The sequence below is a fragment of the Podarcis pityusensis genome, assembly GCF_964106645.2.
Source record: "Podarcis pityusensis genome assembly, chromosome: 1".
NCBI classification, from domain to species: Eukaryota; Metazoa; Chordata; class Lepidosauria; order Squamata; family Lacertidae; genus Podarcis; species Podarcis pityusensis.
This window is the reverse complement of record NC_138028.1, coordinates 125,066,316-125,080,152: the sequence shown is the minus strand read 5'-3', so window position 1 is coordinate 125,080,152 and position 13,837 is coordinate 125,066,316. Positions and strand designations below refer to the sequence as shown.

Sequence of the window (13,837 nt, the reverse complement as noted above, 5' to 3'; positions counted from 1 at the left end):
TACTCTGCAGCTCTGAGAGCTTTTAAGTCAGGAATGCTGTATTGAGTATTCTAGTATACTGAGGTCAGAAAAAGTGTTACTGTGTATGTGTGCATTTGTGTGTAAGAATCAGAGAATGTGCCCCCTCTAGTTTGAGCTACATTCTTCTGGCATGTATTGATATGTTATACCATGGGTGTGCAAACTAAGGCTCGGGGGCCGAATCCGGCCCAATCACCTTCTAAATCCAGCCTGCGGATGGTCCGGGAATCAGCACGTTTTTACATGAGTAGAATGTGTGCTTTTATTTAAAATGCACTTCTGGGTTATTAGTGAGGCATAGGAATTCGTTCATCCCCCCCCCCCCCAATATAGTCCGGCCCCCCACAAGGTCTGAGAGACAGTGGACTGGCCCCTGCTGAAAAAGTTTGCTGACCCCGTGTTATACAGTTGTACCTTGGTTAACTTAATCTGTTTCGGAAGTCCGTTCGACTCCCGAAACGGTTCGAAAACCAAGGCACGGCTTCCGATTGGCTGCAGGAGCTTCCTGCACTCCGTCGGAAGCTGCGTCGGACATTTGGCTTCCGAAAAACATTCACAAACCTGAACACTCACTTCTAGGTTTGCAGCGTTTGGGAGCCAATATGTCTGAGTACCAAGGCGTGCGACAACCAAGGTAGGACTGTATTACAGTTCACTTACCCATATTGAGTTACTTTATTTTGTGACAATTTGTAATTTGTTAATATGGTGAGTTATGAAATTATTTCAGTGGCGCCAATGTGGTGTAGTGGTTAGAGTATCAGACTAGGACCTGGGAGACCAGGGTTCAAATCCACACTTAGCCATTAAGCTCACTGGATGACCTTGGGCCAGTCACTGCCTCTCAGCCTTAAAGGTAAAGGGACCCCTAACCGTTAGGTCCAGTCGCGGATGACTCTGGGGTTGCGGCGCTCATCTCGCTTTACTGGCTGAGGGAGCCAGTGTACAGCTTCCGCGTCATGTGGCCAGCATGACTGAGCTGCTTCTGGTGAACCAGAACAGCGCATTGAAATGCCATTTACCTTCCCGCCGGAGCGGTACCTATTTATCTACTTGCACGTTGACGTGCTTTCGATCTGCTAGGTTGGCAGGAGCAGGGACTGAGCAACAGGAGCGCACCCCATCGTGGGGATTCGAACCGCCGAACTTCCAATCGGCAAGCCCTAGGCCCTGTGGTTTAGACCACAGCGCCACCTGCATCTTACCCAGTGCTATTATCTCAGCCTTACCCAGTGCTATTTTTCTAGAAGAAGAGGTGCCAGAGCTCACCACAAACTTCTCCCTTGTTCTCTCAGATTGGCAATGGTGTCCACTGAGAAGTGCCAGAGCTAAGCTCTTGTGAGCTCCTGCTGCAAAGCACACACCTGGCCTTACCTACCCTGTAAGGTTGTTGTGAGGAAGATATGGGAAGAAGCAGGACTATGAATGCTACGCTGAGCTCCTTGGAGGAAAAGTGCGGTATAAAAGTAAAAATTATTAAATAAAAAATGCTCTTGTTGAAGCACCTCTCCTACCAAGTTCTTTGCTTTGTGCATTTCCTCTTTGGCACCTATGCATTAAGGCCCAAAACAACTGGAAAATATTTGGCTTATACAAAGGACCTTCCTTTTTTGAGTGTGACAAAAATATTTGTCCGGGTTTTTGTTTGTTTGTGGGGTTTGTACAGTGGACGCTCAGGTTGCGAACGTGATACGTGCGGCATGCATGTTTGCAACCCACAGCTTCTGCGCATGCACAGCCGCCGAAACCCGGAAGTAACCCGTTCCGGTACTTCCGGGTTTCGGAGGCCCGCAACCCAAAAAAACGCAACCTGAAGCGTCTGTAACCCGAGATATGACTGTACTAGCTTACTTCATCAATTGTCAAAACATAAGACCTTTCCGGCTAGGCAAAGTGAGGAGGGTCTGTGCTCTTGTTAAAAAGAAAGAAAGCATTTGTGTTTTGTTTTTTAAAAAAAGTTAAACATATTAACTTCACCCTGTCCTGACATACAAGTCCTGGGCTGTTTTCATGAGAAATCAATGTGCATAGATTTATATTGACAGAAATTTGCAGCTACTCCTAATCACATGATGCTCAGGACAATAAATGTTTTATGCGAGCGCATTACTGATAATTTATTGGGCAGCGAGTAAGAGGTAAAACAATAGGACGGGGGTCTGAGGAGTTGTAAATGGAAAAGGAAAGAAATAAAGACTAGATTCATTTACCAACCATCCAATTATTTCAGGAGGCTGTTAGCAAAGATAACTTTGATCAGGCGGCTAATACGTTGCTGGCGTTCCAGCTAGAACATTTGGGGCCATGTTGCTAGAAGAGGGTTGGAATGCGTCCTTCGCAGAGAAGACAGCATACAAAGAGGCAAAGCATTTGGTCAGTTCCCCTGTCTCTCTCTGTAACTGTGGTGGTAATTTTGCCCTTCCCTCTAGGACTACTGTTTTTTTGCCCACTTTCCAGGGCCATAGAGAGAGCAGCCAGCTGAAGTACCCAAGCCTCGGTTAAGGCATTACTCCATATTTATTCCTCCAGAACAGCTCTATGTGGTATATGTGACTGAGGGTAAATTCAACGGCTGAGTGGAGATTTGAACACAGTCCTCACTGATGCACTGGCTCTCCAGAGGTTTGTACACATGTTTCACCAAATATAGTCACAAGCTCTCTCGACACATGAGCAACTGTTTGTGTGAGTTTGTTGATTTGCCCCTTTAAGCCACTGTGTACACAGACTGTACACTCATTGAGAGTTACATGAGAATAACAGTATCATATGATATGAGGATGTAGCTCAAGAATTAGTGTGCACTCTTTGACTACAGTGTGTGAACTGTTGTAATATACAGTTACTTACTCACACTTGCAAGAACAAAAGGGTTAACCTGAGCCCTGAGCTCAAGTTGCCAGTGAGTGTGACTTAGCAGGCATCCAGCAGCCTTTGCTTCCCTTGCTTTCTTTTCTCTCTCGGTTCCTGGAATGAGCAAAGAAGGAGCCATACGGTTTGGCTCCCAGCTCAGCAAATGCTGCACGCAAATGGAAATTCTCTCTAAAAGAAGATTTCTACAGCCTTCATCTTTGCTAACCCAAAGATCGCATGATCCTTTTATAAGGAAACTGTGATGGGACGATGAGCTGCTTGTGTGTAAAATCCAAGTCCCTCAGAGTTTGGTCAAGTTTGCAAACCTCTGTCTGTAACGGAGCCCCTTAAACATGGCTCCGTCAGTCGCTGGCAGATTCCGACAGTGGTTGCTTTCGGAATCGCTTCCAACATAAAAGCTCCTTAACGGAAACACGTCTTCTGGACTCTCTGCGTGACAGTTTCCGGCGAGGAGTGGGTGTCCCTACAGGAGGTCCTGAAACCTCCCCACTGTTTTCGCTGGAAGTGTCTCTGAGCCATCCCTCCAGCTCACTTTCCCTCAGCTCACCTCCTCTCCCCCTACTGGTTCCCTCTTCAGCTGCTGAGTCTCTCCCAACCTGTGTGAGCCCTTTCACCTCCCTTCCTTCCGATGGCAGTTCCCTGACAGAAACCAAATTATTTTCTTTTAAAAAGTCATTTGTAATATTTTTTTCTACTTTATTTTACTGCCAATTGTTTGCTGTAACTTCTGAAACTCTGGAGTAAAATTTTCATTTATTTGTCAAGCTAAGCATCTCTGATTTATTCTCGCCTAAGTATTATCATAGGGCATGTTTGTTTAAAGGTGGATGGGGGCAGATGCAAATCTAACCACATGTTAATGTGCTTGGAGCAATTGCCATTGTGCTAACTCTTGCTATGAGGGAGTAAGAATCTCTCTTCCAAACATCTCTCTCCAACATGAACACCCCTTAACAAAGCATGAACAATGGAGTTTTGTTGTGCTTGTGTCTTACAGGAATGCAATAAGTAAAAAGCGGAAAAGAAGAGTTTCTTTCTTACATTCAATGTACTTTGGGATGCTCGCATGAAGAGCACAGCAGCAGCAGCAGCAGCAGCAGCAGCAGCAGCTGGGGCTTATACCTAACACTGTCAACACCCATTTACTCAATGGGGTCCTCTCTAGACATTGGATGCCACAGAAATGTGACCAAGGACTGCTACATAAAACCAGTCACCTGGAGTTCATAGCCCAGGTCTTTTTGGTCTGGGATGACTCAGGGTTGCTATTATTATTATTTTTTTAAAAAAACAACACAAAATTATGTGAAAGATCACCTTGGATGATGTCAGCTTGTCTTTGATTTCTTCTTCAGCAGCAGGAATTAAGCAGAAGAGGAAAATACATTGCTTGCCACCAATCTGTCAGTCAATTTTGAACGCTGCCTTTGTGTTATTTATTTCCTCCTCCTTTTCTTAATAAATAACCAAATACATATCCTTAATACATCATGAGTATGTTATGGTAGATGCAATCAATTCTAATTTCCTGATGCTGTCATCACCATCATCACTGAATTGAGCCTCTGTGTGTGTGCTTTTTGTTTCTGGATGAGAACAAAACAGCCAGATTGCTCTGCTAAATCTGTCCCAGTGTTGGAACATCTACAGACGCTCCCTTTGCATTCTCCATGCAAGGCTGGAGAGATTTTGATCTCTGCTAATGCTTCTCTCCTGAGTGCTTACCGAACCTGCAAAACACAGAAATAAAAATGCAGATAGAATATGATTTTCTAGCTTCATTGAGCTACTTTAAAAAACCAGCCCCACGAAGGGATGAATGAACCTATCTGTTCTGGATTCTGTTGGTTTCTTATATTTTAATTCTTACGTTCAGTTATGTCATTTCCACATGACACTGCATTTCCCCCATGAAAATGCTTCAGCATTCTAGTGCCACTTTATCCTATTAAACACATCTTGGGATGCAATTTTGCCTAATCTACATGAGTTATGCCTCTCTCGGTTAGCTCATTCACCTCTGCTCCATCTAGGGAAATACAGCATCATATAACATACCCTGCAACATTTCTCTGATGAAAATAGGGACATCCTATTCAATAATAATAATAATAATGATAATAATAATAATAATAATTTTTTATTTATACCCCGCCTATCTGGCTGGGCTTCCCCAGCAACTCTGGGCGGCTTCAAAAAAAATATTAAAATACTGTAATACATCAAACATTAAAAGCTTCCCTAAACAGGGCTGCCTTCAGATGTCTTCTAAAAGTCTGGTAGTTGTTGTTCTCTTTGACATCTGGTGGGAGGGCGTTCCACAGGGAGGGCGCCACTACCGAGAAGGCCCTCTGCCTGGTTCCCTGTAACTTGGCTTCTCTCAGAGAGGGAACCGCCAGAAGGCCCTCTGCGCTGGACCTCAGTGTCCGGGCAGAACGATGGGGGTGGAGATGCTCCTTCAGATATACTGGACCGAGGCCGATTAGGGCTTTAAAGGTCAGCACCAACACTGAATTGTGCTCGGAAATGTTCCGTAAAAGTAATGTTATACCCCACACATCTGACTGGGTTGCCCTAGCCACTCTGGGCAGCTTCCAACACACAGAAAAACATAATAAAACATTAAACATTTTTTTAAAAAACCTTCCCTATACAGGGCTGCCTTCAGATGTCTTCTGAAGGTTGTATAGCGACTTATCTCCTTGGCACGGGGTTTGCGTAACTCCATACCCTCCAACCTTTCTTGGATGAAAATAGGGACGTCCTAAGGAAACACAGGTGGCTCTGTGGTTTGCCGATCAGAAGGTCGGCGGTTTGAATCCCCGCGACGGGGTGAGCTCCCGTTGCTCGGTCCCTGCTCCTGCCAACCTAGCAGTTCGAAAGCACGTCAAAGTGCAAGTAGATAAATAGGTACCACTGCAGCGGGATGGTAAATGGTGTTTCCGTGCGCTGCTCTGGTTCGCCAGAAGCGGCTTAATCATGCTGGCCACATGATCTGGAAGCTGTATGCCGGCTCCCTCAGCCAATAAAACGAGATGAGTGCCGCAACCCCAGAGTCGGTCACGACTGGACCTAATGGGCAGGGGTCCCTTTACGTTACCTTTAAGGAAAAGCGGGACATTGCAGGATCAAATCAGAAAATGGAACAGCTTCTGTAAATCCGGGACTGTCCCTGGAAAATAGGGACACTTGGAGGGTCTATTCCTTTCATCTTACTGGGAAGTATGGTGACCTGGCGCAGAGGCGGAGCTAGCTGCTCAGGCACCCAGAGCAGCGCACATACTGTGTACCCAGGGGCGTGGCTAGCCACCCACGGGCCGGAGCTAGCCGTCCACAGGGGTGGGGCTATCCACTCACAGGGATAGGGCAAGCGTCCCAGTGGCCACACCCACTTTCCTCCACCAGTGACCTGATGACCTGTGAGTCTGCTCGGTTTTGCTGGGCTAAGTGTGGATGGGCAACATCCAGTTTCCAGCTTTCTCTTCTTAGCATTCTGTATTTTTAAATTGGATCTGGATGGCACAGATGAGGATGCACAGCCACCCTAAGGAATGATGTGGTGCAGCAGGGACTCCACATGAGGACTGTGTTGTCATCTGGGCTTTATCACAGCACGGAGATATGATTGCTTCACCACCTCTCCATTGACTTCACACTGCCAGAAATAGTCTCTGCAGCTTGGAATTATACCCTCCCCTGAAAAAATGGGTCATATAAATTGACCCTCAGAGAGACATTTGCATTTTCACCTCTCTGAAGTTTAAGACGAGGATTTAGACGCGGTGGGATTTTAGAATAAAGCAGGTGAGGCGAATTTCTATGGATTGGGTTGGTTGCATCCCCCGCTCATTTTCTTTTTGACTTTGGCTGGGGCAGCTAGAAGGGAAGGATGGCTCAGTGGGGAGCAATGGGCGTGTTAAGTGCTAATGGGGTCAGGCAGAGAGTCAGTGCGCAGACATCCTATCGCCCCAGCTGTGCTCTGATTCTGAACCTTTGGTCTACCGTATCTAGCCATTTGAAATTTCCCCCCTCTGTGTTACAAATTCCCTTTTTGTTAAGAGTGTGGAAAGTTGAAGAAAAGAGTTCCAAAGTGTCTCTCCCTCCCTTTGTATTGTAGGAAGTCATTAATTTTGATTTGTCTGTCTTGGGTGCCTTGTCATCACATCCAGGTGACTTATCTAGGCCATATAGAGTCCAAATAAACAATGAAGATTCTCCATTAATCATCATTGTATTGGGGAGATGGCTGGGTAGGAAGTGGGGGCAGGATTCACTCCTGTAATTATTTTCTTTCTTGTTTTGGAGAGAGAGAAGATTTTGCTAGTTTAGAGTTCTGTAACAAAGAGAGATAAAAAAGAAAAACATCCTCATGTAGGGATGGAAGCGAAGAAGAAGAGTTATAATTCATCAACAGGTCAAGTAACACCAGAGTCCAAAAAGAGATAAATGGCACCGTGAGGTGTCATATTCATTTGTCTCGGCGATGAAAGTTCAGACAATTGACTTTGCAGAGAAAGTTTCACTGGAAGGAATAAAGTGTGCAACATCTTCCTGGGGCCCACAAGAGACTCGTAGAAGTTTCCGCTGCCTGTATTCAGTATATCATGCCAGTCCTTAAATTGCCCATAGCCGTCTCCCAATTAGGGGATACAGGTGGGAAGGAAACTACTCTGTTAAAAAAGAGAATGGCAAAGGTGACGGAAGGAAACCGGGAGATCAATTGAAGGAATATTTTTGGTTCATCACCTCCTTGCTTGAAAACTGTCTGACTGAAAACGTAGTCTTGTCTCTCTATAGTCTTCTTGCACACTTGCGGGTATTTGTACGCACGACCCAACTTCTTCAAAGATTCCTTTTCCTGGTCAGCGATCCCAACCATCACACGAAGGCTGTGTGCAGACTGTGTCTTTGAAGTACACTCAGAGTTCACCCTTCCCCTCAAATAATTCTGGGCACTGCAGTTTGTGAAGCGCCGCTTGGGGATTGCAACTCTGTGAGGGGTAAACTACAGCGTCCGGGATTTCTTCAAGAAGGAATGTGCTTTGAGTATGTAAGTAGCTGAAGACTCCTGCTTTTGCAGTGATATTGACTGCAACACAGCGAGGGAAGCTGACTAAAACTTAAGGTCAGAAACAGTCTTGTTATGTGTGCTTTGGAAGCTATAGATGTCAGATTATCTCAGGGGTCCTTTGGCATTTTAACCCTCACACGATAATGAGGAAAGTGGAAGGAGTCTGTGGGCATTTGCCACCCTCCATGTATGGGGTGCATGCGAATTTCCCCAGCGGGACCCCATGCAGTTTAGACCCATGGAAGTGTGGGGAGCATCTATGAGTACAAAATGGAGGAGGGTGGGACCAAAAGTCTTGTGCCTTCCCTCCCTCCCCCAATTCCAATCACACGAAGGGAGAACGACTGAACAGGGCATGGGATAAAAAGACAAACCAAACTATGCAGATACTATGGTTCAGTTGGTTAGAGCTTGGTGCTGATAACGCCAAGGTTGCAAGTTCTCCATTTTTGTTTTGTGTGTGAGAGGCTTGACAGTGATGGCTGCATCTCTGTGAACACTGAAGAAGAAGACAGTGAACACTGACGAAGAGACAGTGCTAGATGACTCTCTCTCTCTCTCTCTCTCTCTCTCTCTCTCTCTGAACGCAATAGAGGAGAGGAGGGCCGATGTTTCTGTGTGAATGTATGTTGCAGAAAGAAGTTGATGCTTTCCCAAAGAAGCTGGAAGGAGAAGACTGCTGGAAGCAGAAAGTGGAAACCTCTCAGAAGGAACTGCATGGCCTGGCTGGGTCATGGACAGTGTTAAGTTGTGGGTGAACATATCAGACGACACAGCGATTCTTCAAACAGCTCTTGTTTATTCACAGGCCAGAACAGAACTGAACTGAAGGGTTCAGCCAGCCTGCTTATATAGAGCTCCACTAGAACGCAACAGTAATCATTTTCTGTAACTATCCAATCACTGAACATCACTTTCAATCTCTTATTTGCATACGTAGACCTGAGTGAAAACTATCTACAGTATCCCCCTGCTGGCCCAGGGTGAGAACTTCAGTACATAACAGGCAGAAGGCTGGGTGCAAGTCCTGGAAAGACAGAAAGACACAGTTTCTTTGAATGTTTAAGGAAGAAGCTGTAAACTTCAGCTAAGAAAAACCAAACCTTAGATAAGCATGTGAATGTAAATACTTTGCATATGTTCTTCTTTAGTTATATGTTCTGCAAGTAAAAGCTTTTGAATATTTTAACAAATGTTTGGGCATTGTTTTGATTTCAAGCAAAGAGTCAGTACAGTGCATGATTTGGATTTCGAGTTGCAATTAGCTAGTCTGCTAACATACGCCACACTGTATGTAGGTATGAGCGGGAAGTGGGTGGCGCTGTGGTCTAAACCACCGAGCCGCTTGGGCATGCTGATCGTAAGGTCGGCAGTTTGAATCCGCACGACAGAGTGAGCTCCTGTTGCTCTGCCCCAGCTCCTGCCAACCTAGCAGTTTGAAAGCACACCAGTGCAAGTACAGTGGTGCCCCGCAAGACGAATGCCTCGCAAGACGGAAAACCCGCTAGACGAAAGGGTTTTCCGTTTTTGAGTTGCTTCGCAGGACGAATTTCCCTATGGGCTTGCTTCGCAAGACGAAAATGTCTTGCGAGTCTTGAGATTTTTTTTCGCTCCCCCCCCTTTTTCTAAGCCGCTAAGCTGCTAATAGCCTTTTAGCAGCTAAGCCGCTAAGCCTTTAATAGCCGCTAAACCGCTAATAGCGCTAATCCGCTAAGCCGCTAATAGGGTTGCTTCGCAAGACGAAAAAACCGCTAGACGAAGAGACTTGCGGAACGGATTAATTTCGTCTTGCGAGGCACCACTGTAGATAAATAGGTACTGCTGCGGCGGAAGGTAAATGGCGTTTTCGTGTGCTCTGGCTTCCATCACTCTGTTGTGCTCTGTTGTGCCAGTAGCAGTTTAGTCCTGCTGGCCACATGACCTGGAAAACTGTCTGTGGACAAATGCCAGCTCCCTCGGCCTGAAAGCAAAGATGAATGCCACACCCCATAGTCAAATTTGACTGGACTTAGCCATCCAGGAGTCCTTTACCTTTACCTTTACATAGCTATGTGTTCCACACACCAGACATGCTTCCTCACTTTGCCCTTGCCTTGGCTTCATTTCTGTGAAGAGACATGGATTTCAGTACTGTGTTATTGGGACTTTGACGGTGATTATTCCTAACTTCTCCAGACACTGTCACTGATTAAAAAGCACTGACCCTGCCTGCGGGCCGACAATCCAAGATACACAACGTGGAAGGGAAAGGGGGTGGAGAGAGGACATTAATGCAGGAACCGACCCCGAATGCCTTCTCTGGCCTCTGGAAATACCTCAGAATGGCAGCACACAGAGAGAGACTCAGCGCTGGCTTTATATTCATGATGCAATATGCAAAAATATATCTCTTCAAAGCAGAACAAACAGAAGTAATACTGCAGAGTCCCCCACTGAGGAGAAATTGAAAACTTTAAAACAAAAGAGATAGGCGTTGTACGACATGAAATAAATGATATTCTACTACAGTTTCATTCTCTGGCAAGCTTGGCATCTAGGATAAGTTAATATGCAAAGAAGCAATACAATTTCACATTATCAGCCAGACTGAATCATGCAGTCCACAGGAGAATTCCCTCTTTTTGCTTCATTCCAAATAACAGTAATTCAGAGTAGCATAGGAGACAAATAAAATAAAAAGCCACAATTCCCCCCCTTTACTTTTTTTTTTTTTAAATCCAATACGTATCAGATATTTCTGGCACATTTTCCTTACAAATCTGAAGAATACAGTAATAAAACTCATGTTTCATAAAGAAACAAATTAGGTAAAAGATTAAATATCTGCAACAGAGGGGGTTAATTGGTTTTAGCAGCGCCTTGCAAGGTGCTTTGAAGTCCCAAGTTCGGGACGTCAAGGCATCTTGCCCCTGATGACATTGCAATGTCAGGTGCTGGACAGGCGGGTGGCCCCATTCACCTGTCAAATTTGGCCTGTCAGACCAATCCTGATAAGCATTTGACCTGTGGGGCCAAAAACAGTTCCTCACATATTCATCTGTGATGGCTCCCTACACACACATATACTATCACTTCAAGTTGTAGGGCACAAACTATGCGCATGTATGTCTGAACCAGCCCCACTTGCATAGGACATCTGGACTGATTGCAGTGGTGTAACGTAGGGGGTGCAGGGGGGGCCGGCTGCACCGGGCGCAACATCTGGGGGGGGGCGCACTCGCACTCGCAGCTCTCTGCCCCTACCTGGCTCACTCAGGCTTAGGGGGCACAAATTACTTGCCTTGCCCCGGGTGCTGACAACCCACGCTACGCCACTGACTGATTGTCCCTGGGACACACCTTGCAACACACGTATTCCGTGCTTCACATTGGGATTGTCCTGATGGGTGGTGTCAGGATGCTGTCAGCTGCTCCCGGCTGGTTGCCAGGAGATTATAAAGACAAGGAAAAGCTTCTTACAGTCCTTTTTTATTTCAGAGCTGCAGAACCCAGCCTATTGGATGATGGCATTCTCTTGAGTAAATCTCCACCCACATCTCTTCCACTTCCTCATTCGTCATCATCATCACCTCCTCTATGGGTACCCTCTGTCTTCAAGCTCTCTGCTCTCCTACTTTTAAGGCTCATTATCAAGTGAATCAGACGACCTCAGAATTTTGGCAAAAACCGTGACCTGTGGGTAGAGGCACCAAGGGCTCCTTTTTTGGCCTACCTGGAAAAGTGGCGTATTCAGCACAAAATAATTTGCAGGTGATTTGCTCTGATCTTGAGTGAATTGGACAATGTCAGAATTTTTACAAAACCTTGACGCCGAGGGCTCATGTTTTTGCCTACCTGGAAATTCAGCGTTCGCAACCCCAAACTCTGCATGGGGCAATTTGCAGGTGTTTGCTGCCGTTTTTGAATGAATTTTACGACTTCGGAATTTGGGCAAAAATCGAGGGCTCGTTTTTTGGCCTACCTGGAAATGCGCTGTATGCAGCACAAAACAATGCAGGGGGCAATTTGCAGCCGTTTGGCGCCGTTTTCGGGTGAATTTGATAATGTCGAAAATTTGGCGAAAACCACGACCCGCAGGTAAGGGCGCCGAGGGCTCAATTTTTGGCCTACCTGGAAAAGCGGCGTTTGCACCGCCAAAGTTGCATTGCGCAATTTGCAAGTGTTTGATGCCGTTTTCGAGAGAATTGGACGATGTCAGAATTTTGTCGAAAACTGTGACCTTATTACTCTCTCCGTTGTCTTCTCTCCTGGAATATTATCTGGAGTTGTGCAAGTGAATTTCCACAAGTTATCTTTTGCTGCAAAAGTTTCACAAATGAAACCTACCCACACCAAAGTACTTCAAGAAAACTGTCAGAAATGATATCTGAGAAAAATCTTCAGAAGTGCTGGCATCTGAGACAATGTTTGTTCACAGCTTCCCTGTGTGAAAGGTGTCATAACCTGAAGAAAAAGTAATGTTTCTTTTCTGTTCCAGAGAGAGTTTGTACACAATATTACCCCAGTTTGGCTTCAGTTATTTAAAATGCTCATCAAGTCACACTTCTAAAAGATAATCTTGCGTAGCTCTCTAGGCTGAAGAGAGTTGGAATGTTTCAAGCGTGTTTGTGTGTGTTTTTTTTTGTTGGGTCTTCATAATGTTACCACTGTCCACAATACATAAACACACACACTTTCCCCCTGCTCCCTGTGAGGTGCTTTGCAAATTGGTTGCGTAGGGTTTTTTGTGTTTTTTTTTTGATACGGTGCTGTAGCAGGGAAAACTCAATTTCTCCTACAAAGAAGAGAGACAAAGTCTGATTCGACTGTTGCATGTATGACTTTTGCACACACCTATTGGCTAGTGCCCATTAAATCACCAGAGATACTCAGTCGTCCCACTTCATTCCTGGGACAGTTTTGCAATTGTTGTAAGGAGCTAAGTTTGGGTTTCCTTTCCTTTCCTTTTCCTTTCCTTTTCCTTTACAAAAACAGTTAAAGGATTTTAATTGTTTGTTGCTATTACCATGGTCCATAAATGCACGTGCACCTCTATTTTCTAATTGCATTTTAACTATTTCTCTCTCTCTCTTTGCAACCAGGTACTACAAAACAATGGAAAGCAATAGCATTGGTTTTGCTATAGTCACAGTCCTCCTTTCCTCCAAGGAGTTGTGATAGAAGGCTTTAAGTTGTACCTTGGGTTACATATGCTTCAGGTTACATACGCTTCAGGTTACAGACTCCGCTAACCCAGAAATAGTGCTTCAGGTTAAGAACTTTGCTTCAGGATGAGAACAGAAATTGTGCTCCAGCAGCACGGCAGCAACAGGAGGCCCCATTAGTTAAAGTGGTGCTTCAGGTTAAGAACAGTTTCAGGTTAAGTACGGACCTCCGGAATGAATTAAGTACTTAACCCAAGGTACCACTGTATTTACAAATATCTCTATTGGCTTAGCATAAGATGGAAGGTTCGCAGTACTAACCACCCCAACAGATCCTGCTCCCCCTGTTTCTGCCACCTGAACTATAGGATTCTTCCAGAGCGCAACTTAGCCTTCTGTGTCCCTCTGGACTGATAACTACAGACCCTCCAAGTGTCCCTATTTTCCAGGGACAGGCCTGCATTTACAGAAGCCACCCCAGTTTCTAATTTGATCCTGAAATGTCCCGTTTAGCCATAGGACATCCCTATTTTCATCAGAGAAATATTGGAGGGTAAGGAGCTATGCTGCCCCCGAGCCAAGGAGATAAGTAACTATACTTCCTTTAGAAGACATCTGAAGGCAGTCCTGTATAGGGAGGTTTTTAAATGTTCAATGTTTTCGTATGTTTATGTATGTATATGTGTGTGTGTATACATATATATAGGTAAAGGGACCCCTGACCATT

At 45.3% G+C, this 13,837-nt stretch overlaps 1 long non-coding RNA gene across 2 annotated transcripts; it reads left to right on the top strand.

Annotated features, from left to right (window-relative positions):
• Positions 1-1,324: 1,324 nt before the first annotated feature.
• Positions 1,325-4,379, top strand: LOC308458626. Of its 2 annotated transcripts, XR_013977599.1 has the most exons (3): positions 1,325-1,487; positions 2,451-2,643; positions 3,893-4,379. It is a non-coding gene; the product is annotated as an uncharacterized lncRNA (long non-coding RNA). The 2 variants fall into 2 exon arrangements; XR_013977600.1 differs by lacking the exon at positions 1,325-1,487 and having other exon boundaries at positions 1,495-2,643.
• The last annotated feature ends 9,458 nt before the right edge of the window (positions 4,380-13,837 follow it).